This window comes from Thalassophryne amazonica, chromosome 15 (genome assembly GCF_902500255.1).
Source record: "Thalassophryne amazonica chromosome 15, fThaAma1.1, whole genome shotgun sequence".
NCBI lineage: Eukaryota > Metazoa > Chordata > Actinopteri > Batrachoidiformes > Batrachoididae > Thalassophryne > Thalassophryne amazonica.
The window spans coordinates 50,400,505-50,411,541 of NC_047117.1; the positions used below are offsets into that span (position 1 = coordinate 50,400,505).

At 41.5% G+C, this 11,037-nt stretch overlaps 1 protein-coding gene across 1 annotated transcript in view; it reads right to left on the reverse strand.

The window, feature by feature from the left end:
* The window catches only part of nsmce1 (NSE1 homolog, SMC5-SMC6 complex component), a 74,888-nt gene that overhangs the window by 27,008 nt on the left and 36,843 nt on the right, over positions 1–11,037 (reverse strand). The gene's annotated exons all lie outside the window — the stretch shown is intronic.

Here is an 11,037-nt window from a genome sequence, read left to right on the forward strand (position 1 = left end):
ACAAATAGATTTCAGAGTATAAAGATTTTTTTTTTTTTAAAAGGAGATTTCAGTGTGATACTACTGTATTTACTGGTGTATAACACAGCACTTAAAAATTCAGCCCAAAACGTAGTGAGTGGGTGCATTCACACTTATTTCTGGAGGTGCATGAATGAAATGTGCATTTGTTTCTTTGTTTTTTAAAACATATTTCTGGATAGTTTGAACATGTAACATTTTATATTTAACCTTAACTAAAACAAGAGTTTTACAGTGCATCCAGAAAGTATTCATAGTGCTTCACTTTTTCCACATTTTGTTGTTACAGCCTTATTCAGAAATGGAAGAAATTATTTTTTTCCCCTCAAAATTCTACACACAATTCTCCATAATGACAATGTGACAAAAGATTTTTTGAAATTTTTGCAAATTTATTAAAGATAAAAAACAAACTAAGAAATCACATGTACATTAAGTATTCACATCCTTTGCCATGAAGCTCAGGTGCATCCTGTTTCCAGGGGTCATCCTTGAGATGTTTCTGCAGTCTAAATTGAGTTCAGCTGATTGGACATTTTTAGGATGTTCTTCCACCGAAGCATCAAATCTAGGCTTGCACGTCAGATGTACCTTCTGGCAAATTGTAGCTTAACTTTCAGGTTTTCTTTAAGAAAATCCTCCTCAATAGGACTTCATAATAAAGCTGTGTAACGGGATACAAAATGCAAAACATGCACTATGCACAATTTTTCCAATCACAGCCAGAGAACCCCATAACTTCTTTAGGGTTGTCTGGGTGTCTTAGTGGCTTTCCTCATTCTTCTTCATGCACAGTCACTCACTTTTTGAGAACTATCTATTCCATACAGAGCCATACTGTTTGAAGTTCAAGACATATTCAATGACTTGGAAATGTTCATGTATCCATCCCCTGACTTGTCTGAAGAAAACTGGCAGTAAAACTGATTTACAGGTACTATACCAAAGCATCCATTACTTACGCAACCTGTCACCTTGGCTTTTATAGTTTAAATGAATTTATTTGTCATGTTGTTGAGATTTGCTTTCAGTTTTGAGTTTAAGGAAGATAATTTCAGAATTTTTTTAATTTTTGTATTTGAAATGGCACAAATTAAAATGTGTGAAATAAGTGTTCTAATACTTTTGGAGGGCACTGTACATGTGACTTCTTAGTTTTTTATTTTTAATAAATTTTGAAAAATTAAAACTTTCATGTTAATATGGGGTGTGGGGAAAAATGAATCAACTCCATTTTGTAATAAGGGTACATAACAAAATGTGGAAAACGTTAAGCACTGTGGATACTTTCTGAATGCATATTATGCGGAAAGCGAGACCTGACTGAGAGGTAAGGAGTCTGAATAAGCTGTGAAGGACACAGCCTTATGGTTTTGAGCCTTATTTAGATGACAATGAGGGACACTGAATCTTGAAGGAAAACCTTCCATCTGAGAACAGTGACAATACTGGCAGAGTTCAGTACACAGAATGGTGAATATAAAATAAATACTACAGGCAATTTCGGCATGCGGGTGGAGGTGATACCCTTCTCTTTTTTGCCAGCTCTGTGGTCTAATCAACTGATTAAAAAAGTAGTTTTCCTATCTGTGACATCAAAAAAAAGTGATGGTGTGGATTTTTTATGTATTTTTTTCCTGAGAAACAGGTACAACAGGAAACAGGGAAATCAGAGTCGCATTGGAACATCTCGTACAACAGTGGCCACATTCATTTGGGCATGGCACATGCACTCTATATTCGCATGCTGCTCGTGCCGGAAACTCATTTGAAGAGCAGGCATGACGAGGTCACACTGCCATCTGATCGTGTTTGGAACATTTGAACAGCATATCGTACGCAGGTCAGATATATCATGCTGCGGCTGAGCAGCTGCACCAAATCATCGTCCATGTTGAACCGTGGCTGAATGACGCGATCGAGGCAGCCTTCACACCAGCGGCCGAATGTCATCGAATGCCGGACGAATGACCATTTGGACTCCAGGTGCCACCTACGAACATCCAACACTACTAGCGGGGTACTTAGAAAAGGTGTCGCCATTCACGCTGCCAGCACGAGAGTAGACACCAGCTGCCCACTTTCGACCTGACTGTGAGAACAGCAGCAAATTTTCTGTGTGCCCCACAAGTGTGCCGTTACCAAGCAACACACTGGCAGGCTGTGCCATGTGAACAGGACCGTCTGATCATGTGGCAATCTGTCATGTCACCCACATCAGCTAAGGTCCACATGACGCAGTGTCCTTCAGTGCCCCGCTCACTGGACACGCGGGGCCGGAAGATGTGGACATAATAAGAGAGCACTGCTTCATTCATGTCATTTCATGACTATGTCCATGACCATGGGTTATATACAGAGGAACAGAAGGATCATGCTTGTATTGTCCGCTCGATAAGAGGGATTAAATATTAGAAATTGCGGTGGGTTTTTTTTTTTTTTTGGTGTGTAGATCGAGATTGATCAGTAGATCGAGAGCTTCGCCTTCTGGCTCAGCTCCCTTTTTGTCACAACAGTATGGTACAGCGAATGCAATACTGCCCCTGCTGCGCCAATTCTCCGGCCAAACTCGCTCCCCATTGTCCACTCACTCATGAACAAGACCTTGAGGTACTTAAACTCCTTCACTTGGGGCAAGACCACATTCCCTACCCAGGGTAGGTAATCCATCAGTGTCCTGCTGAGAACCACGGCGTCAGATTTAGAGGTGCTCATCCTCATTCCAGCCACTTCACACTTGGCTGCCAACTGATCCAGTGAGTGTTGGAGGTCACAGGCCGATTAAGCCAACAGGACCACATCATCTGCAAAAAGCAGCGATGAGACCCTGAGCCCACAAAACTGGAAACCCTCCTCCCACGATGACGCCTTGATATCCTGTCCATATCCCCTCCATATCCTGGAATATATCCATATATCCAGCACCCTGGACTCGACTTTACTAGGGAAGCTGAGTACTGTGACGCCCCTGTAATTGGCACACACTCTGGTCCCCTTTGAAATATGGGGACCACATCCCAGTTTGCCACTCCTTAGGCAACTGTCCCAGACCTCAACACAATGTTGAAGAGACGTCTCATCCAAGGCAGTCCTTCCACACCCAGAGCCTTAAGCATTTCTAGGCAAATTTTAACCCCCGGGGCCTTGCCACTGCAAAGTTGTTGGAGTACCTCAGTGACTTCCACCAGGGAAATTGATGATAATCCTCCATCAGCTTCCAGTTCTGCCCCTACTATAGAGGGCGCTCCAGGCTGATGCAGGAGTTCCTCAAAGTGTTCCTTCCAGAGGCGGATTACATCCTCAGTTGAGGTCAACAGAGTCCCATCCTTACTGTAGACAGCATGGATGGTTCCCAGTTTTCCCCTCCTGAGGTGCCTCATGGTCTACCAGAAGCACCTTGGTGCTGACCGAAAGTCCTTCTCCGTGGTTACTCCAAACTCCTCCTACACACGCTGATTTCCCTCCCCCAGAGCAGAGGCTGCTACCCTTCGGGCCTGTCGGTACCTTGCAACTGCCTCCAGAGTCGCCTGAGATAACATATCCTGAAAGGACTCCTTTTTCAGTCAGATGGCTTCCCTGACCACCAATGTCCGAGGGTTGCTGCCCCTTGAGTTACCTAAGGCCTTCAGGCCACAGCTGCCCGCTGCAGCTTCAGCAAAGGAAGCTTTGAACATTGCCCATTTTGGTTCAATGCCCCCAACCTCCATAGGGATGCTAGAAAAGGTCCGCCGCAGGTGTAATTTGAAGATCTGCCGAACAGTGGGCTCCTCCAGACGTTCCCAGTTCACTTGCACTATGTGTTTGGGCTTACCAGGTGTATCCAAAGTCCTCCCCCACCCTCTGATCCAACTCACCACCAGGTGGTGATCAGTTGACAGCTCTGCCCCTCTCCTCACCCAAGTGTCCAGAAGATGCTGCCCCAGATCACATGATACGACCACAAAATCAGTCAATGATCTTTGGCCTAGGGTGCTCTGGTACCATGTACACTTATGAGCATCCTTATGTTTGAACATGGTGTTCGTTATGGACAGTCCATGGCTAGCAGAGAAGTCAAATAACAAATGACTAGGGATGGGTATTGATAAGATTTTATAGATATCGATGCCATTATTGATTCTGCTTATCGATTCCCTTATCGATACCTCTTGTGAATTTTGTACTAAAAGTAAGCTTTACAGGTTTTCTATGTATTTCATTGAGTCTTAAAGTAAATAAATATGAAATTGGTCACTGTATCCTTGATCTCTGGACATAAATAAAAATAAACAAAACGTTGTTTCGCTTTTAAGTTATTACTTCCGACTGGACTCTATCGTTCTAACTTGACTCGTCAGAGAGCCGCGCAGCGTTTGGAGCTGTGTGAACAGAACAGAGGACGATTCTCGTTTCTTTCTCACAACAAGACAGGAGTCCCAGTTAGTAACTTTAATCCGCACAAAAGTGACTCACAATCTCACATATTCAGGGATGAAAGTGGTGAAAAAAAAAAAAAAAAAAAAAGCTGAAACACAAAATTACCCCCCAACACCATGTGCACAAAAATGTTTGAATTGAAAAGCTCTGAAATGCAATCTGGGACTATTCCAGACAATAAACTGCAGTGAGTGCAGCATCCATTTAGGTGAGAAAAAAACCCAAATTCCTTATTCAAATTAATTCCAGTAGTAATCTGCTCTTACTAGGATGCAGCAGTTTTCTAGCTTGGCAGATAGTTCTGGAGGAAATCACTGAAGAAATTAACACATTGAAAATATGGTTTGACTGAAACAAACTGTCATTAAACTTAAATAAGAAGTGGAGGTGTAAGAGTCACTAGGTGTTCACAGGAAACAATTTCTGTATGTATTTATTTATTTATGTATGTTCACTGTTAGTTGGTTTTATATTTTCTGTTGTGTTTTTATTCAGGTTCTTTTTGTCTCTTTCTCTAAAATTGTATATAATCATTAGATTAGTTATTATTGCTATTATTGTTGTGCTTGCTATTATTAATATATAAGCAAAAATACATTTAAAAAATATTACAATTTGTAATACATTTGACTCTTTTACAACAAACGCTTGACAGCTACAACTGCTTAACGCTAACTTTAACATTGAAAATGCCATAGACATGCTAATGTGTTAGCATCGGTCCCGTTTTTAAGTTCTAAAATACATCTATCAACTGTTTCAGAAGACCATAACAGGTCGGTTTAACATAAAAAAAGGTAAATAATACTCACAGCCAAATGCTCTTTAGGGTAGGGTTTTAGCGGGGGAAAGCGAAAGAAAAAAAATTAATCAACGAAGCAATGATCGAAGCACTGCTTCGATCTGCGAATCACTGCTTCGATTGGTTCAAGGTTCAAAGCAAAGCCGCGCTGCAGAAAAGTTGATTACAGACCCGCTGCAGGGTCTGTAATCAATGTAGAGAAATTCTAATTTTCCTGAAAAACACCCCCAAAAACAACGGCCACTCTGAAGGACCGATAAGGGAATCGTTAAGTAAAAAGGTTATTCATGTCGGTGGATCGAACCATTTCTTAACGATACCCGAAAGGAACCAGTTCTCGATACCCATCCCTACAAACGACTGTTCAGGTTTAGATCAGGGAGGCCGTTTCTCCCAATCACACCTCTCCAAGTGTCTCTGTCATTGCCCACGTGTGCGTTGAAGTTCCCAACAGAACACTGGAGTCTCCCCACTGGAGCCCCATACAAGACTCCATTCAGGGACTCTAAGAAGGCCGAATGTTCCAAACTGCCGTTCGATGCATACGCACAAACAATAGTCAAGAGTTTTCCTCCCCACCAAGGGGAGGAAAACTGGAAGGAGCAGAGAGGCAACCCTCTCATCTGCAAACGTAGCAGCACTCAGACGGGGAATCATGAGTATCCCCACACCCGCCCAGCACCTCTCACCCAGGGCAACTTCAGAGAAGAATAAGATCCAACCCTATCAAGGAGTGCGCTCATTTCTCCTCTTTTCTTTTTTCCTAAATTGGGCAACTGATGGCTTTGACCTTTTTCTGTCCATCTCTGTTAATTTGGCACTCGACAATCAACAGATTCCTCCTCCCCCTCCCTCCACTCATGACCAGAGGTCAAGACTAAACCAATTCACCTGGGTGACCACATAATCATTTTGTATCACCTATTTTTATTAGCCATTTCACACAATTCAGAAAAAACATGCAGGAATTATAGGCCTGTATTTATAAGGTTGAGGTGTAACTGACTTTAGCCCACCCTGCCCCTTTTCCATTCCATTTGGGGAAACCCAGAGTGAACTGTCCCCCATGTAAAGTCCCTTTATACAAAGAGTATTTGACAACAGAGAATATGGCACCATTTTGGAGCTAATTGTGCAGACCTACTGAAGCAACGCTTGCACAGTGCACTATAACTTTGCATGTATAATGCAATGTCACCGCATGAACACAGGACAGGTTAGGGAGTACTTTTAACGTTATTACCTCCAACAAAGTTGGAGGTTATGTTATCGCTAATGTCTGCCTGTCTATCTGTCTGCTTGTGAACAGCCTGGAACCCACAATTTTTCATATATCATTATAAAATTTTGACTGAAGATTCACATCCCGATAGACAAGAAGTGATTCAATTTTCAAGGTCAAAGGGCAAAGTCAGGAAAATCCCTCTAACATTGAAAGAATTTTGAAAAAAATCATAACTTAAAAAAAAAGATCAAATTTTTTTCATATTTGAGAGCGCTGTGTAGGATGGTAAACTTTATTGACTGACAAAGTTTGATCCGGCTCTAATCCAGATGACAGATTTTGTGGCCATTTAAAATTTACAATGAAAACCTTTAATGTATATGTTACATTGTGTCTTAAACGAACATGTCCCAAACACTCATACTTGAAAGTGAGGTGCAGACTGACACTCTTTTTGGCCTGACAAAGTTTGATCTAAATCTGAACCGGATTGTGGATTTTGTGGACATTTGAATTTAATACTAAAAAGCCCATCTGATGTACATTTTGCATTATATCTCAATCAAAAGTGCCTCAATCAATCATTTGTGGCAATGAGGTGCAAACTGGCACTGTGAATAAATTCACTAAGTTTGATCTAGATCTGATCCATATTGCGTATTTAATGGATATTTGAATTTAACATTGAAAAGCCCCTTTGATCTATATTTTGCATTATATTTTGCTTTTGAAAAGCCACTTGTAACAGGACTTTGACCATGAAAATTGTTTCCAAGGTAAAAATGTGCTGAATTGGAAACTAGTGTTGGCAGAGGTTTGCACTCTGCAAGCGCACCTCTAGTTTATTTTATTACTTTTTTTGGGGGGGGGTTGCTTGGTTTTTGTTTGTTTACTGAAATTGTATTGAGAGGTAGATGTATGATTATAAGATCCAATGTCAGATTACGTAGTTGTAAAGGGATATTGGTTTGTCTGAAAAATTGAGCAGCAAATAAGAAATGAGAAGACTGTTGATTATGAAGGCATGTAATTATCCATGATAGAAGCAATAATAATTTAGGTTATCTCTTGTTGCCTGGAGAGAATTTCAACATACTACACTTAATAAAGTAGTGCTTTTAAATAAAATGATTTAATTGCTTTGATTAACTTGAGGAGCTTTAAAAATATACCTTTGTTTTTTCTTTAAAAAGTAAATTTAGTAAGTGTTTAGAGGCAATAAAAGCATGCATGCAAACATAACACATTAAGAAATACATGCAGACACAGAATAAACACATTCACACACACACACAGGATATTGTTGCACACAGTAAATGAACCTTTTCTGTTTTCAACATTTTTTTTTAATCAGTTAAATTTACCTACCTCGCAAAGCTTTGTACATGAAATCGGCTTCCATCCCACACGGCTGACTTTATTTTGGCTTTTTTTTTTTGTCTGTTGGGATTTGAAGGGAATCTGTGCATCTTGAAACCCTTGTTATGTCTACTTCAGCATCCGAATGCCCAACAACCCGGCATTTTCAGTGTATAAATAAACGGATAAACACGCACCAGATCTGTTAACAGCAAACGCAAATTTGGACCAAGAATGCACCACGAATCACGTGACCATTTTCGTCCGACTCGTCATGTCACTACTCTTTGTATAAGGGAAACTCTTCCCCCACGCACCCCTCCCCTTTCGCCTTTTCAGCAAGCAGGGGCGCTTGCAGCTGCCAGGAATGCCAATTTGCCAATTCCCTACACAGTGATATGACAACCACTTTGCAGAACAGATGATTTAATGTTTTTCTAAAGAGCACATCAACATTAACATGTTTTTTTTCCATGGGGCAGTGCACAATCCTCTGGAGTGACTAGACCATTAATATCTCCCAGTTCGCCGGTTCATAAAGTGAAGTTACGTCCGTGTAAAAACAAAAACAGATAAGTAAAATAATAATCCTCCACTGTTGTAGGATTTGAGTTTGTGGCCAAGGTCGACCTGCATTTGCCAGTCTCGGGCGGGGTCAAGGAGGGAGGTGTTCGCTCTTGCCAATGTTTTGAGGGGACGTTCTCCTGTTCTAACAAAGTGGGTGGTGCTTGGAGGTCCATGCGTCAGGGGAAGGAGGGCACTGATGGCATTTCTACTTCCTTCAAGGATGCTAGCTAGCTGGCATAGGACCTGATTATGCCTGCAGGTGTAACGGCCTTGGTACAAGTTGGTTTTGCACCCAGTTAGGATGTGCCTCAATGTTGCTGGTGTTTGGCAGAGTACACATGAGGGATCTTCTCCTTTCCACTGGCAGCGGTTTTTGGGAGTTGGAAGAACTTCATAGATAGCTCTGATGATGAATCCTTGGGGCAACTGTTTGTTGTGATTTGGCGCTATATAAAAAAATTGATTGATTGATTGATTGAATCAGAAGCGTTCTTCTGATCAACTGATTTAGGATAAATGAAACTCAATTCTCTAAATTCATGCATCCCCTCCCAGTCTTATATGTGCGGCATCATTGGTGTGAGCAGGCACAGACAGCTCAGTATTCAGCACATAGCCCAAATGTTTTGAAAGCACATTATCACACTGTTTCACATTCAATGCGCAATGCACCTCTATTTTTACGCACATATTATTGGTAGTGTGTTTGCTGTTTCAGAGCACAGTGCCAATGCAAACATAATAGGCAGTGCCCTCGAGATGAAAGCTTGGCTTTTATCCCCCAAATACGCTTGGTGTGTGTTTCTCTTGGATGGCACATGATGGAAACTTATGGTAGCGCTTTAGAAGTCAGTAAGCAAGTTTATCCGTGTGTGAGTTTTCTTTCTGCTCACAGACTGCGGCCATCTGCGGCATGGACATAGGCAGTGGGACGAGGGGCGGGAAAAGGCCTCCCAACGCCCTTAGAGAGCAAAGATCCACATTTAAGACATTTTGGACATACTACTACTGCTATTACTAATACTACTACTACTACTACCACTACTACTACTACTAATAATAATAATAATAAAGCAAGATTAAGTGATTGGCCTTGATGACTTTCAGGTGGTGTCAGGTTCCAGTCAATTGTTGTGGGAGAATGCTGTATAAAAATGGGCAGAGGATGCTGGTCTATTGCTCTCGCTGGAGGCTGGGCTCGTGTCGTGGTTGGGCCTTTCACTTCCGTGTACTTGTGGTGACAGATAGGGTTGGTTACAGATGCAGTTTTCTGCATGTCATCTGTTAGGAGCTTATGTCAGTATTTTGTCTCACAGAAAATCATGTGAACATGGCTGCAGGTGGCTTGCCATTCTTTATGCCAGTCGCTGTTTGCTGTCAGGTGCGGTTGTGTGCCACTGAGGCGCCACTCCATGTCATGCTGACCGGTATGTGAGCGATGACTTTGGCTTCCTGTGTCAGCCATTTGTTTGTACTTATGGTCGTCATCTCTCATCATATTTTAATAGTTTTTACAGTGTGCACACAGATAATATTTTGATAATGATCAAACACATTTAGCAGAAAAATTTTTTTGACCCGGTCATTAATGAGGCGCAGGTCCCGATGCAGGATTCCTGTAGATATGGCTCACATCGGATAAATGTCCCGTCTGATCGCAATGTATTTCCATTAAAAACCCGAGCAGTCTGGACGTGCAGAGATACAACTTAAAAGTTCAGCTCCGACACTCGCCGATTTGTGGGAAGTGGGAGAGGAGTCATTTCTGTGATTAAAAGTCCAACAGTTTATATTTTTCAAACCATGCTCAGACTCTGAGCCACAGCCTGAACATGCACCTGTTAAATCAGACAGAAAAGGCTGCGATGTGACACTTTTCTGCTTTTAATCCTTCGTCTGCCATCACATTATATAGCCCACACGCTGATAAATGGATCAGAAAAGTCTGCACATTTACAACATGAAGTCGGTAAAAGAGGAAAATGTACAGCTTACCTTTGATTTGGAGGTGATGACTGCAGAAAGACAAGTTTGTTGAGGGTCAAGTTAGTCCAGAATAAAGCATAATCCAGAGACGAAGAACTTTAAAACTGTCACGCAAAAACACCCGGTTTACTTAACTTTGAAAAAGAAAACAATGGAAAGGAGTAGATTTTATTAAATGTGATTTTTGTTTTGTTCAAATGTTTTCCCCGTTAATGCATGGTGGAGCTGTTAACATGGCCATGTTCACAACATTGCAGCACTGACTCCAATTGCTGGTAAATGACTCAATTGTGGATCATCGCCTGGATATGCTTGGATTATGTGAAACCTGGCTTAAATCCACAGCTGTTCTTCCTCTGAATGAGGCCTGCCCACCGGCGTACACCTTTAGTCACGTTTCATGTGATGTGAGGAAAGACGGGGGTGTTGCTTTTATTTATAAATCCAGGTTTATTAACTGTGGGGGGTCATAAATATAATTCATTTGAGCATCTGATTCTACATTATGCCCATGATGCTAACTGGAAATCAGTTATGTTATATTGTCACTGTCTATAGGCTTCCTGGCCCATATTCTGATTTTTTTAGATGAATTTGGCGCATTCATCTCTACTCTTTCAACTAGTGCAGACAACATTTTGATTACTGGTGACGTTAACAT